Source organism: Capsicum annuum, chromosome 3 (assembly GCF_002878395.1).
Source record: "Capsicum annuum cultivar UCD-10X-F1 chromosome 3, UCD10Xv1.1, whole genome shotgun sequence".
Lineage (NCBI taxonomy): Eukaryota > Viridiplantae > Streptophyta > Magnoliopsida > Solanales > Solanaceae > Capsicum > Capsicum annuum.
In genome coordinates this window covers 203,200,901-203,216,842 of record NC_061113.1, presented here as the reverse complement: position 1 = coordinate 203,216,842, position 15,942 = coordinate 203,200,901, and the positions used below count along the sequence as shown (strand labels likewise).

At 35.0% G+C, this 15,942-nt stretch overlaps 2 non-coding genes across 2 annotated transcripts; one reads left to right on the top strand and one right to left on the bottom strand.

The window, feature by feature from the left end:
* Window positions 1–660: 660 nt before the first annotated feature.
* On the top strand, window positions 661–769 carry LOC124897448. The gene has a single exon (XR_007054167.1). It is a non-coding gene; the product is annotated as a small nucleolar RNA R71 (small nucleolar RNA).
* Window positions 770–14,308: 13,539 nt separating this feature from the next.
* Window positions 14,309–14,415, bottom strand: LOC124897316. Its single transcript, XR_007054038.1, has one exon. It is a non-coding gene; the product is annotated as a small nucleolar RNA R71 (small nucleolar RNA).
* Between the last annotated feature and the right edge of the window lie 1,527 nt (window positions 14,416–15,942).

Genomic DNA, 15,942 nt, shown 5'->3' with positions numbered 1-15,942 from the left:
CAATCCACCTTGTGGCCTAGTATTTAACTCCTGCTATAACTGCCTCATCTTCAACTCTAAGCTTCTCTGGGCTGCTTGTAATTTTTTCATGTTCGCAGTCAATTATGCTTGATTAGCTAAAACTTTCTTCATCTTCTATTTCATGTTGCTAGTTGACTAGTTTGTTTGGGCTTGTAGCTGTGGGGCATTCCATGGATGAGTCTGCCACTTTATGTTATAGTCATTACAATAATTTGGCCTCTAAGCATTGCCTACATACATTACTGATTTCAAATTTGAAGTACACATAGCCGTAGAATGGCCACTATTTCCACAGACCTCACACCAACCACTAGTTTACTAAACTGCATTAATTGCTGTGGTAGTGTATGGTGCTCTAAATTTCAGGCTGATGAACTGAGTGTTTATCATATTTTGCAATGCCATAACCTGGACTGATAAAGAAGTGAACTGGGATACCTCCAATACACCTGTAATTCTTTTCATGGAACTTCTAAAATTGGAATGCCACTTTGGATTTTCTTATGCTATGTAGTTCAACAATGTGTACAACTCCTCATAAGTTAGCTCCAAAGCTTGACCACCTGTGGCTGAATCTAGCAAAATATTTGTATTGTGATCAAGTGCTTCTACAAAAGTATGAGCAAGTACCTCATTAGAACTCTTGGTGATGTGGACAATCCCAATAAAGAGCCTTGAAGCGCTCCCAAGCATGATAGAGGTTTTTATCTAGCTTCTGTTTGAAGTTCACTATCTTACTGTAAAGTCTCGCAGCCTTGTTAGATGGAAAGAATCTGATGAGGAACAACCATCCCATGATGTGATTAAATTGGCTGGCTCCGCATTCAATCACCTCATTGCTTTTCCCAATAGTGAATGGGGAAAGAGTGTAAGCCTCACATAATCTGTATTCACCCCAATCGGAATGAATGTGCTAGTAAGATCAATGAAATTCTGCAAGTGGACTTATGGATCCTCGTGTGAACGCCCTGTAAAATTTTTACTGCTGATTAGAAGCTGCACCATGTTGTGATTTAACTCAAAATTCCTCCCAGCAGCCAGTCTTTGAATTGGGGAAATCAAGTTTATCGAAAGTGGAACTGCCACTTCTCTAACTGTCCTGAATGCTTGTTGTTCTGTAACCATTATAGCAGGATTCTCTAGGTCTTCTTGGATTTAAGGAATTCGAGGGAGAAGGATTGCTTCTCTCCTACATTAATGGAAAAGTTGTTCAGGTTTGGGACTTGGTTCAACCAATTCCCGAGCCTTTGCCAGATTCCTACTTTGAAAACCTATTTTCTGCAAAAACAAAACCAAGACCAAATGTAAAAACACCAAATAAATCTAAAATCAAAACTAAAATAAACCATTGCCAAAATACAAGTCACTGGAAACAGCGCCATAAACTTGACAGCTCCCAAGTGCATACATGGTCTATCAAGTAGTAAAGTGGCCTTTAAGAAAGCCAAGTATCGATCCCATAGGGACTTGGTTAAGCAACAATTCAATTCTAGTTCACAGTTTAAATTAATTTGATGCAAAGGTAACCAACAAGAGTTTTGAATATTGAAAATAAAGAAAAGTAAACAATGCGTAAATAAAAGTCTTAGAACAATCAATGGAGTAAAACCCAGGGTTAAAGCACTTCGAACAATCATACCATGTTATTAAATTTGGTTCGTTAATTTGCTTATCTTGTTTGCTGATTCGTAGGGTTAAATGCATGATCATGGTCTCTCGACCTCTAACCATTTACCTAATCTAGACATTACAACTACATCGTTGAGCGGGGATGTAATAATTCAATTAAGTTATTTAAGCTATCATCCTACGTATGAATCAAGTAAGGCTCCTAAGTACATCCCTGTCCTAGGTGCTAAGTTCAAGTCTTTATTTTATAAAAGAATAAAAAACCAAACTTTGGTTATTCCCATGTCCTATCTCCCTAGCCCCTCTCCCGAGATCACAAGGGTAACAATATATGTATTTTTCGGGTGATCAATCCATTAAATAATTAAATCAAGAATAAACAACAATCAATAATGATAAGCAAATTTAAATAAATTTAATCCAAAATAATAGTAATCATATTCTTGACTTTAACCCCGGAAAGGGGGAATTTTTTAGTCAATAATATTTATAATTATGATCCAAATATTTGAATACATGATATAAGAAATTAAAAATCTAAATAAATAATTTTAAAAACCTAATTTAAAGTGTAGCAGCCACATAATTACGTCCACCGTCACACCGCTTAATCTCCACCAAAAAACATTGTCCACAATTGTCCAAAGCTATGTGTTTATAATGAAATAATCCCAATCTTTATGTGATTAAGAGAATTGCACGTGATCCTAGAGAAGATTCCCACCAGCCGCCTTTTTAATGTACCGTTTATATTTTAATAATGTGACAATGCTCCAAGCCGTATGTAATTGAAATTGTATTTTGCAGTGCATAATTAGAGTAACACGACGCGTCAATGATTGCGTTCGCACAAATGATGTGACACATCATTTCTAGCATTACTGGAGGTGGTAGATTTGACGCGACCCGTTGAGATCGTGTCAGCTCATTGGAATTTACATCCAAAATTTATTCTAGGTGTTCAATGTCCTATTTTTTGTCCATGCCTTTTGTAGTGTATTTCCAATAAATTTTCTTCCTTTAAATCATCAATATATTACCATATTCAGCTCATGAACCCTTCTACATTATCCGACACCACATATTAGAGATAATACAAATACAATATTCTCAATGATGAATCAAAACAAAAGCTAAGATAAGGCTAGTTCCCACGATCTTCAACTTTATGTTCCGACTCTTGACTTAATCAAATTGAACTTTGCACATTACAAATAAGTTATTCCTCTCATAATTAAATATTTAAAACATTTGGAACAAATTAAACACATTAGAATCCATAGAAACCAACTAGACACACAACTAGCTCAAGCTAGTAGCACTAGTTTTCCGGGTTGAACTCTGAATTACTCAATCAAGTACAAAATTGTTTGGAAAACACTTTAAATCACTGTAATCATGCACTTGGGAACTTATATGCTTATTTATAGCATATTAACACATAAAGCACATGAATTATTCTCACAACAAGGCTAAATATGCTTAAATAGTAACACTAGAGTGTATAAATATGCCCAACATCAATGGTTCATCCGACAAACCGTCGCCCACCTGACAGACCATTGATCCATTCATCAACCCTAATACGACGACCCATATTTTAAATTTAAATCCCCACTCTATTGTAGCCTATAAATACCATGCTTAGGGTTAGAGTAGGCATCTTACACCTAGTGTTGAACTTTGTAACATATTTGCATTAGTGAGAAAAAGGTTTGGAGGCGGAAACACATTGTTCTTGGTTTGAATTTTTATTTAAAAGTCTTGTATTACTTCATTGTAAGTACTAATATCTAATTTATAAAATTAAGCTTTTTCATCTACTTTCTGATCATGCGTGGCAAAAAATTCATAACTAGGTGTCATGACCTCAACCAGGTCCTAGCCATAATGGGTATCTAAAGTCCCATGTGGACCGGAGATCACCCCATTTACCTCACCTAACCAATATATCAACCATAAGTGTCAGATGAATTCCAAACATATAACAAGATATACGAAATAATACTAACAATAGCTTAAGAAATGTCTAAATAATTCATCACCACCGCACACTAACCCAACACACCCAAGTCCACAGTAATCCATAAAGCCTAAAAAATCCAAAGTCAATATAATATTGGGACATTCCCCAACAATAGACAAAATCAAAGTCTAACAAAGTCTATGACGTAGAGTAAAAATATCATGAAATGAATGCTTTCCAAGCTATGGAATCTCACCACTTCAATGTCAACTCACAAGGCACTCGAACACCTAGTCTCTATGTAAGAAAAGAAGAAAAAGCTTTGGTGCCTGTATAACGTGGGGATACAACATCCGGAGATGGTTAGTTGTTGAAACTCTAGCATGTAACTCAGGGATAGAGGAATAAAATGATGCCATCAATAAAACCAAGTCAAATCATTATATACATTCACATGTGTGTATATATATATATATATATTATATCATGTTGGGATAGGAAACATGGCTTAGCATGAAATTAGAAAACATTAACCTGGGTTGTGTAGCACAACTATCATAAAATAAGGCACCCATAGGCTATATGGGTCAAGCTCTACCCTAGTTAGAAGGGTCTCAGTGTGTGTAGCCATATGAACCAGAGAATATCCATATCCTTATATGCCAGGACTTGAACCTCCCAACATAGTCAAGGTGATGTTGCACCAATATATACAATATAGAGGACTCAAACTTCCCATTCATATATTCATTTGAGGGACTCAAACCACCCGGTCATATAGACACCCACACTGGCTAGCACATCTCACTTTAAAGCCTATTTAAGATATCATTTACACATACACACAAGCATTAGTTAGATTAGTTACCCAAGGCATCCATTGGTATTATCATACTAGCCCTACTTGCAAGCGTATAACATGCCATAACCATTATCATTCAACATTGGGACTCGAACCCATTGTCTATACAAAGTCATCAATTCAATTTAATATTTAGGGACTAAAAACCATTTAGCCAATCAAACCACCAAGGTTACAATTCAAAACCATTTATGACCCACAAGGTCTTCATGAAACCATTTTCCAAATATTTAAATTATTAGGCCAATGCCTTAGTTCAAATCATATTTTAATTCAACTAATCACTATTAAGACCTTTACAAAACCATTCATCCTTCATTAACACTCTTTTTCCAAGCAATGATTCAAACACAATTCATCATGTGATAAGATTCTTCTCATAGACATTTTTGCCAATAAGTTGAGGGCATACAATTATCAAACCATTAAAGTAAAAAACCATCAAGTTAGGGTTAACCATGACCCATTATTTTAACTACAATTTCCATGCACCTATATGTGCAAAACCACTATCAAAATATATATAAACACAAGTGAAATCATAAGAGAATAATACTCCATATTTTACATTCAAACCCTCAACCATAGATTTCAAAACCACCATTTTTGATTCAAGATTAATGTTTAAAACACATGATTTTATGATCTAACAATGAAGGAATAGTCACATGCTTGAGTTATGATAATTCATGGAGATATTTCAATCCTTAAGCCTCTAGATGATCACCTGGATAAAACCCTAGCCTAATCTCCCTGAGAGATTTTTAAAGAGTTTATGAGAGTGTTTTGATCTTTCAAAGTGATGAATGAGGGAACAAATAATGTTATAAGACATGGGGTCTTAAAGGATTGTGGTAGGAAATATCTAAAATACCCTCATCTTAAAAGTTTTAAAAGGCTTGCAGGAGGGTATAGTTTGGCCCTCCACTCATACCCACATCACAAGAGTGGTACCTTCCACTCGTACTTTGATCAGAATGATGGACATCATATTCTGTCCAAATGACTCCTTAGCCTAAATCGTACCCTACCATATGACTAGTACCCTTCAAGTTGTACCCTTAGTATAATGTCAAGGTTAGATACTAAACAACATATAATTTGGCACTATACTTCTTGTATCATGTACATATGACTTGTATGATGCCTTCCCGTACCAAGAACAAAATTTAGCCAATGTGGCACTGACTAACATACGACTAGGGTCCTAGAACCTTATCCACAGCATACGGGTGGTATGTAAGTTTTATGATACACAGAAGGTACCAAACTCAGGAAATTTTGCTAGGGCCATAGTTCAGGGTGTTTCAGTCTCCCCCCTGGGATAATTTGTCCACGAATGATGGGATGAGGCACAACAAGCATGATTAAACCCCAAACATCTCTACTCTTACCTTTATAAAAGAAAACAAACACCAAAATATTTACAATCTATCATAAACAAAGGTATAAAACAAAAGTGATAAGAGCAACATATACCTCAAGAAAGATTTTTTGGATTCGGGAATTGTAATAGATACTTGGACTTCATGTCCTCCCCATCTTCTCAAGTAGCTTCCTCAAAATTTTGGTTCTACCATAGAGCCTTACTGAAGCCACGTCTTTCATTTGCAACTGACAAACTTGTCGATCTAAGTTCCTCACCTGGACCTTCTCATAGGATAAAGAGTCCGATATACCAATGTCTTTAGAGGGAGAAACCAATGAAAGATCATCCATGCATTTCAGCAACATAGAAACATGGAATACTGAATGAATAGAACTCATTCTAGGGGGCAAATCCAACTCATACGCAATATTTATATCCCTTCTCAAAACCATTTATAGGCCAACATACCAGGGACTAAGCTTCTACTTCTTCCCAAACTGTATCACTCCCCTCATGGGAGATACCTTTAGGAACACCCAATCTCTAAGTCCCTTTGCCTCACATCAGCATAGGACTTTTGGTGACTTTGGGTGATCTTAAGCCTATCCCAAATCACCTTCACCTTTTCCATATCTTGATGAACCATATTTGGGCCAAACATTTCCACTTCACTAAACTTGAACCAACCAATAGGAGACCTACACCCCCTACTATACTGTAAGAGCTCACAAGATCTTAACCCAATTCATCTCATTATTTGATGTTAGAGGGGTCCAAGACTTAGAATATTTCACTAAGTGTTGGGAATTAGTCATTTCTAAAGCTCCTAAAATTTGATGAATTTATTCTTAACTTTCCCGGCCTTAGAATGTTGATTTTAAAGTTGACTCATGATTGGGGGTGTCAAAGGTACATCTCGAGTAAGTTTTAGAATTTTTGGATGAGCATAAGGACATGTTTGGAAGTCCAAAATAGTAGTATCACATGATGAGCCCACAACGTATGCTCCATTTTGGTACTTCAGAGATCACAACACATGCTCCGTAATATGCTCCCTTATTTTCTAGCTTTTGTTTCCGTATATTTAAGGGCAATTGGGTCATTTTTCCTCACCTAAAACCGCCCAAAACAAAAAATTAATGTCCTCAAGGTGCATTATTTGCCTCATCATTCACTTTCTTCCTCTGAGAAAACCCTAACCTCCCCTCAAGACACCAACTCCATTACCCCTTCTGCAAGATAAGTAAGATTCTAAGTTCTCTAATCTAAGAAGTTTAAGGAAAGCATTCAAGTACACTCCCAAGGCTTCTAAGTCAAGATTTTAATTTAAAATCATACCAATTAAGGTATGTGGGGTTATGAACAAGGGTATCCTTTCACCCTTGTGCCCAAATTGCATGATTTTAAGATTCTAATTACTTGTTTTGAGGTAGGGTTTATACCTAAGTTTCTACGTTCTTAAAGCATGTGATTTTCATGAGATTTAATGCTTTAAGTATATCATGAATTGCTTATATTTATGTTTTAACTTATAAAATTTATATTATGAATGAGATTGGACTATCTTGACTTGATATTGTTTAGTATTTCAAGATTTATATTGAGCATGAAATTTTATTTTGAATTGCCATAAGTTTAAAGTATGGTTTTATGCCCTATGTTTAAGTCTTAAGATTTCAAGAAGATCATGCTCTTACAGTTTATTTGATAAGTTTATATCGAGAATGAGTTTGAGATTTTAAGAAGACTATGATTTTAAGTTTCTTTGATTGTTTATACCAAGCTTTAAAGAATGATTGATCTTTTGATTCTAAGCTAAGATATGGAATCCACATTTGTTATTTTAATTAAAGTTTAAAGCAAAGAGAAGCATAACTGGTTTTCATTTTAAGCCCTTGTGCTATTTTATGGTGGATTTCCTAATGAAAAAGCATATAAGTAATATTGGAGTAGTATTTAGCACCGAGTCGGGCATGCGTCTAAGGTCATATGCCCCAGAACTATGAGCCAATGTAGGTTCAAGTTATTACCAATATGGATGAAGTTATCGATAGTGATTACATTAGATTAGGTCCTATTCCGATGGCAAGGGTAGGACGGCTCTCCCTAATGTGAGCTTTTTCCTATGGAGGATAAAACATTGGACACCATGATAACTCACATGGTGTATGTCGGTTTGAAGAACTTCCCAATAGAAAAAGTAAAAGTACAGTTTTTAGAACTAAGTGTTATGGCTCACAAAGTTTATCATTATGCTTTACTACTAACGTTTATGATTTTACAACTTTGCTTTATTCAAGCCTAAGGTGAGTTATTTACACTAAACATGTATTTTTTTTATAAATTTATGAGTATATAAAGTTATTATTTTTCTTATACATTCGCCCCCACATTCTCAGTATATTCAAAAAGTACTGATCCACACACATATATATATATATATTTATGTGCTATATTGTCTCATAATGTAGGTGCTATTTGCAACCCACATATCATAATCAAACAGTGTGAAATTTCTAGTCAGCAGGTGATGACTTTTTTTTATTCAATTGTATTAATTCAGGATAGTTGGGGGTCATGTCCTAGCTACCTATTATCAATATTGGTAGAGGTTTCATAGACAGTCAGTATAGTTGTTGTATTCGATTTCAGTTTTATTTTGTATAACCTGAGTTTAATAATTTTAATAGTTTTGTTTTGAAGATGTTCAACTAAAGATTTTCTTCTTCCACTTATTACTTTAAGTTTTATATATTTTATTCAGTTGCTCACGAGTTATGCCCGTACAATGGTTAGCTTGGGATTACTTGTGGTCCTAAGCACCATGTGATGTCCAGGGAGTAGTCTTGGGGTGTTACAAATTTTGTATCAGAGCATAGAGTTCATGTGTCCTAGGGTGTCTCTGAAATCATGTCTAGTAGAGTCTTTCGGAATGGTACATAGACGTCTATACTTTCTTCAAGAGGCTACAGGGCATTTAAGAAGAGTTTTCCTTCTTTCAAACTCTAGATCGTGTAGTAAAGGTTTTCTTTAGAAACTTTTGTCAATTTATTTGTTACTACATAATTTTCCATCTATGATTTATTATTGAGATAAAACGATTAGTAAGTTCTAATTCCTCCTAAGATGATGCTCTCAGATTTACTATCAGTAACTTTAGAAGTCATAAAAGAGGCTTAAGAATTGCTCGCTAGTGTGTTTTAAGTCCCTTATGTTGAAAGCTTATGTCGTCATCCATGTGATTTGTGCCGTTAAGATAGAATAAGATATGTATTCAGATTCCTTATTAACCCATCAATACAGATAGTGCTCATGAGAGGAGATAGTATAAACCTATATTGGTAAATATAGTTTACATTCAAGGGGTATGTAACCGGAGTATTATGATTCATAAGTAGTAGAACCTTCTTATACATAGAAGTATGGGTATAGAAGTGTAGTGGCAAAAAAGTGGTGATGGTGATTGATTGAATGTATATAGATGAACTTTTGCATACACATGAGTTAGTAGTGAGGTGATATGTCCTTGTGTGTTAGTTTAAGGGTAATGAAGGTGGTACAGGTTCCTTGGTAGAGGGTAGAGAATGAGTTATTAGTCAAGGTGAATTGTTGTTTGCTTGAAGTAGGAAAAAAGTTATTAATGGTGTTTATTATGTTAGAAAAGTATAGGTTATTAATAAAAGTATTTGGTGGTTGATTATTGTTAATTTAGGCTTTCATTGAGGTTGCAAAAAGGAGTTTAATTAAAACTTATAAAGCTATGAAAGTAATTTTGGTGTATAGATGGTAAATATCGTAATGTGCAGAAGGAGGATGTGCTAATAGATTTCAATAAGGTATATCAAAGGATTATGATCGATTGTCATTGTTATGAGGTTCTAATGGAATAATGTTTCTTGGTGTTTATTTTATAGCTTTCAAGCAAGAATAGTGTTTGAGGTTGTGTTGTTAATCATGCCTAGCACTAGACACTAAGTTTGAACAGTAGATGGTTATCAAGGTGGAAATAATGATTGCTTTGTTAGTGATGCTAGTTATATGGAAATGATCTGGTAGGCTTGAACAATGAATACAAGAGTTTATGTTTGTTTGTTCATAATTTAGTATGATATTATAGGTATGATGTAGAGGTGTACCCAAGGTGATATGGGGATTGAATTAGTTTCTAATATTATTAAGTGTCATGTGTGCTTAGATAATGCTCGTGAGTTTCTAAGTGTGAATAAGGCTAGTCATATAGTATGTGGTAGTATTGATAGCTATGTTAAGGAGCTATGGATAAATGATTCTGAGTCTTTTGGTATTATTTGATTTTTTGAGGCCGATTATGTGTTTAGTGAGGCATGTATGTTTTTTGAGTTAATAGAGTGTAAGTCTATAATGATGATTATTGAAGCTAAAGGAAGTTGAGGGTGGTATATATTAGGAGTGTGTCGAAGAATGAAGTTAGTATTGTCTAGATATAGTTTATACAGGTGAGTGAGCATTCATGGGTATACCATTAGAGCAAATAAATTATGGTTCAGTCTCGAGGATATGGAGTAGACCTATAAGCTTAGAATGACAACTTTGATCTAAGGGGGAAATGGTAGAGTGAAGAACCAAATCAAGTTTTGAGAATTAGATTGTGATACATGTCAATAAGAGTTGTGATGAGATATTAATCCCTTCTTACTCTAGAGTGTTTCTTGGATTTCAGTCACTATCGCACCAAATTCATGTCTTGCATGATAAATCCATGCCAAAGGCCAATGCTTATACACTTCATATGTATTCAAGTCCATTCTCAGCTTTTAGAAACTAAGTAACAGCTTCGATCTGTGATTTGAGTCATCCCTCATAAATCTATGAACTCTAATCTTATGTTGAATAGCTTATGATAAGTATGAACTCATGTTTCATAGTATGTCAGATCTCAAAACTCATGATACTAGTGAAATTTGTATTATATCATGTAGGTCCTCAGTTTAGATTTCTTTAATGAATTCATGCCTTTGACATTCTATTTCTCAGGCCTCAGTTAAGTGTCAAAGTTATGTATAGTATTCTTTAGTGCTTCAGGTCCTTATGCGATATCCCTTTGGTGACCTTTTCCTATGTTAAGATAGTAGTAATGATAATGGATAAGCAATGCATTAGATGAGAGGGAGTTGATGACCCTCATTAAGAAAGATTATTTACTCTTTTCTATCTAAGGCTAAAAGATGAAGGAGTATTGAGGTAAATCTTTGGTATATGTCATAGTTAGTTTAGAGTTCTTGGTATGTCATCTTAAGCATAGTGCAAGAAAGTTGTTGTTGATAGATATTTAGAAAATATGAGAAGTATGCATTTATGGATGTTTGCCTTGAAGTTCATAAGTGGTTATAATGATAGGCTTGAATGTCATGTTGAGAGGTAAGTGGATGAATGCAATATACGCTAGTGAATCCATAGTAGGAGTTCTGAGTTAGTCATTGAAGTGGTAAGTCATGTTATGCTTAGGGGTGAGCTCTAAAAGAGCCATAGAAGATTGAATCATATGGTTAAGACTAGTATTATGTTGTGTCATGGTGTACCTTGTGATTTCGATTTAGGCTTGATCATGATGACAAAATTTAGTTTAGTTTAGACTTTAGTAGATTGATTTATCAATGCACATGAGAGAATTATAAGTTGAATCAAATAAGTATGGTATTTAAGGTAAATAGTATAGTTGAGAGAGTATTTTAGAGGTATTGCTAAGCTGGAAAGTAAGAAGTTGCATAACCTAAAGCCTAGTAATTCTATCCTAGCTTAGGATTTATATGTATATGTTCTATGCTATAGAGTTGTATCAATATCTCGATTCCTTATTTAGATATCTTGTTTAGATCATGCCCAAAATTCTTTACTCGATAATAATATTATTAGAATTTCTTAGAAGAGTGCTGGAGAAATACTCCATTTGAGTATGGGCAGTCCGTATGGTCCAGTTCATAGAGCTTGCGATCAATTTAACAATCAAGAAAATAAGCTCCTATAGATTTCCAACTTTCCATTTAGTCTTACTACCCAAAGTTTCACGAGTAAAGCCATTCCTTGAGTTAAATTGTTCCCATCCATGTAAACTATGAATTCTGCTCAGTTCATACATAATATATCAGTTTTAGATTTCAGATGTTCAGTCATGATTCATTTCATAAGTGCCCCATGTATCATCTTAGTCTTTCCTTAGTATTTCAGCTAAATCGGTATCATTCGGGGGACGAATATTCCCAAGGGGGAGATGTTGTGAAAACATGAGTTTTCATGAATAATGAGTGATCTTGGGCATATTTATATGCTCAAAGCACCAATATGCACCTAGATTTGAACTTAGTTTACGAACTTTGTATGAATTTTTAAGTATAATTCAACTTTTATTCTATTTTGTGCCTAATGGATATGATTATTACTTTCAGGTTAAAAATTAAAAAGAATTGTGCATAATTGGACATTACAAGAATATGGAAGCAGTTAAGGAAGGCAAGGGATTGAAGATAAGCTGAAAAAGGGAATCTGGAAAGAAGAAATCCTCATTTGAAGATTCTTCGAATCGCGATGATCAGCAAAATAGCAACTATCAAATTTCAGTGGAAGTTTACAATTGTCCCACTTCGCGGAGAAGTTTAGTTTATCAAAATTGGAGACCTAAAATTTTAGAGCATCGTGGAGGATGATTATTTCACAATTTTCCCAATCCAGTGGCTCATCGCGATAGTAGTGCGTCGCGGTAAGGGTGCATTTTACAATTGATGAGGAATACTTGAGCTCTATGATTTCCCAGATTTTAATGGAAAAATAGCAATTTCAGTCATGGTGCAATGCGTCGGGTGGACAAATTGGGAATATTTTAATTATTTTTGTCCCAGCTATAAAAGGAAAAATCCAGGAAAAGGTGAGGGACTTTTGTCAAGCAGAGAGCAGCGGAAGTAATACAAAAAATTCTCTCTTTTAGGGTTCATAAACATTCTTTTGAATTCCTTTATTTCAAGGATTGAATTTGGTATGATTTTATTACTTATTTTGGATGGTTAATTAAAACATGAGTAGCTAAATACCCCCTTTCTCGGGTTGAGGCTAAGAACATGAGTACTATTTAATATTCTTATTCGTAGTTTATTTTTAGATTATTCGATGGATTTTTCTTAATTTCTTGAGCTTATTATTTTAATGATTGGCCACCATTAGAATAAATTTATATTTCTATGTGAATCCGGGAGGAGAATCATAGGATAGAACGAAGAAATTAGGGAGCAAGGTTCTTATTCTTTTATGAAATAAAGGATCTGAATTAGCATCTAGAATAGGTATATACCTAGAAGCCTTTCTTGGTTCACTTGCAGGAAGACAAGTTCATGAATCTAGAAGGTTTATTGTAACTCTTGGGATTTGTAGTTGCAACATTCAATAGATAGAAGATCTAAGGTCGGGAAACCAAGATTGTGGCATAAACCTTGCGAACCATCAACCTGATAACCAATTAGACTATGAAAGAATAGAGAATTGTATGAATGTTCAAAATACCTCAACCCTGGAATCATCCTCATTATTGATTATAGCCATTTCTAACTTTGCTTAAGTTATTATAATAAATTATTGATTAGTAGTTTAAATTTTATTTACAAATTAATCTTATTCTTCATACAATCAACACTTAATTGTCTTGAACTAAAGATTGAATAAATTTCTAGTTTATTGATCCTCGAGGAACGATATCTGACTGTCTAAGTCATTATATTACTTGAACGATCACGTACAGTTGTGTGTGCGTTGAGACGCAACAAGGTTTTGGCGCCGTTGCCGGGGATCAAATAGAATTAGTAATTTTTTTAATCTTTGGTTTTTGATCTTAAGTTTAGGTGTTAACAACTTGATCTTAGAGGCTGAATTTTCGTAGGTTTAGCTGAACATTGGACTGGCTAGAGATAAAGAGTTAGTAGAGCCCTTTGCAGAACCATAAGTAGTTTTTCATCAGAGACAAAGAGCTCAATACTACACTCAATAGGAATCAGTGGCAGAAAGAATCAATCCTATAGTAGCTAATCCAAATGTTGGAGATATTCCAGCTACAGGTGTTCCTGTTCAACCAATCGCAAGACCTATCTGAGAAGTGGAAATCCCACTTACGCACCTTGTGACTAACAGTATCCTGAAGCCTAAACCAGGAGGTCGATGGGAATTGAAATAAAAAATTATAAAACTATTGTAATTTGCAAGAGAATTTCTGGGACTTTCACACGAAGATTTGCAGCACCACTTACAAACCTTCCTGGAGATAAGCGATACATATATTCATGTAGATGTGAGTGCTAATTATGTCAGATTGACACTCTTCCCCTTTTATCTACTGGGGGAAGCAAAGAGATGGCTACTTGTTGAACCACATCAATCAATTACTACATGGGAAGAATGTACTCGAAGGTTCCTCATTTGATTTTTTCCATCTTAGAAAATTGCTTGATTAAAGAGTGAGATATTGAGTTTCAGGCAGAAAGATGGAGAAAATCTCTACCAAGCTTGAGAGAGATTCAAGGGCATGCTCAGAAGTTTTCCGCATCACCATCAATCGAATGATGTTTTGGTACATACATTTATAGAAGGACTTGAGTCTAATACAAATATTCTATTAGATTTAGCAACAGGGGGTTATGTTTTAGAGAGAACATATAAAGAATTATATACCTTGCTGAATCGAATTGCACAATGTAATCCTGATTGGCATGCAGACTTAAAAAATGCTCCCAAGAAAGTTGCAGGGGTTTTGAAGGTTGATCAGTTCACTGCATTACAAGCACAAATTTCAGCAATGCAGAGCCATATGACTACTCAGTTTAACAACTTAAAGTTGGGTACAACACAACCAGCAGCAACAACAAATATAGTTTAACAGTTATATTCATGGTGTGAAGTTTGTGGAAGTAGTGAGCATAAAGTAGATGCATGTTCTGTTAATCTAAATTTTGTCAACTACGTGGGAAATGCAACTCATCAGGGTCAACATAATTTTTGCAATTCATATAATCCAAATTTGAGGAACCACCCTAATTTCTCATGGGTTGAAAATCAGGCACAGAATATAACTCAGTATAAGGGACCAGTGCAACCAAATCCATAGCCGGTGCAGAATAATCAGGCGACTGCCTCAAATAGTAATATGGAGGAGATGCTTAAGCATTTGATGGCTCAACGTGCATAGTTTGCAGTGGACATGAAGGCTCAATAGGCACAGTTTGTAGCTGAATTAAAGAGTCAATAATTACTCACCTTTAATCTGGAATTGCAATTAGGTCAAATTGCAAGATCACAGAATACAAGGCTACAAGGAGCATTTCCTAGTGACACTGAGGCTAATCCAAAACAAGTGAATGCGGTTACTACGAGGAGTGGGATGTAAATGAAGGAGATGGTGAAGGAGCAAAGCAATCTTGTGGTTACTGATGATAGCCTTCAAGAGAATGCAGAAGTGGAAGATAAAGGAAAAGAGGCTAGTGAAAAGATTCTTGTAGAAAAGAAGACTATTCCCTTACCCTTTCCTCAAAGGGCAAGAAAGCATCAAGAGGAAGCCAGTTTTAAGAAGTTTTTAGATCTTCTGAAACAAGTTCATGTGAAACTTTCTCTTGTTGACATTTTACAGAGTGTGCCGAAATATGTAAAATGCTTGAAGGATATTATTGCCAATAAGAATCGGTTGAATGAATTTGCTACAGTTGCACTTACTCAGGAGTACACTTCTAAAATTCAAAATAAAATACCCATGAAATTAAAGGATCTGGGGAGTTTCACATTGTAGATTACCCTTGGTCAAACTATTTGTGCATATGGATTGTGTGACTTGGGAGCTAGGATAAATCTCATGCCTACGTCATGGTACCATAAGATGGGTATTGAAAGCCCCAAGCCTAAATCTATTGTGTTGCAGTTAGCAGACAGGTCACTTGCTAGACCAGATGGTTTTATTAAAGATGTACTCATTCAAGTGGGGTCTTTGATCTTTTTTGTGGATTTTGTGATTCTGGACTTTGAGGCTGATCCAGTTGTTCCATTTATTTTGGGACAACCATTTTAAACAACAGGGAAGTCACTCATTGATGT